This window comes from Bison bison, unplaced genomic scaffold (assembly GCF_000754665.1).
Source record: "Bison bison bison isolate TAMUID 2011002044 unplaced genomic scaffold, Bison_UMD1.0 scf7180017863005, whole genome shotgun sequence".
In the NCBI taxonomy this organism is placed as follows: domain Eukaryota; kingdom Metazoa; phylum Chordata; class Mammalia; order Artiodactyla; family Bovidae; genus Bison; species Bison bison.
This window is the reverse complement of record NW_011493577.1, coordinates 10,709-11,268: the sequence shown is the minus strand read 5'-3', so window position 1 is coordinate 11,268 and position 560 is coordinate 10,709.

Below are 560 nucleotides of genomic sequence, written 5' to 3'. Positions count from 1 at the left end.
GGCGGCTTTACCATAGTAACAGGGAAGTCATTTGATAAACAACCCTGGCACTTTAACTTTAATTCCTCCCTGTTAGGGAAGGGAAACGCATGGCCCCGCCCCAGCGGCGTGAGTTTTATTCTTTTGCAAAAGCTGTGAACTTTCGGACTGAGAGAAAGAAAGAGAGTCGAGGCATCCTAGAGAATGAGGGTTGCTCAGTCTCAAGGCGTCAATATAGCTGAGGATATGGGGAAGTAAAAGCAGAACAAATTCGCCTGCTTTCTTGTAGCCTGTGGGCTCCCCGTGCTTGGTGGTGAGGGGGCGGGGCGACGGAGGATATTGGCAGGCAGGGTATCAGAAAACATCGAAACTGGAAGTATCTTTGATCCCTGGTACACAGCAAGCAGCTAAGGTATGATTTTAACTCGGGTTGCTTTGGCTCCAGAGGATGAATGTTTATGTGCTGTATCTACTACTTTCAAATATAACTCAGAATTTTAATGGCGTAACTTGAAATCATTTTTGGGAAAGAACTTAGAGCATAGGGCCCAGTGATGGTGGATCAATGGCTCATAATAATG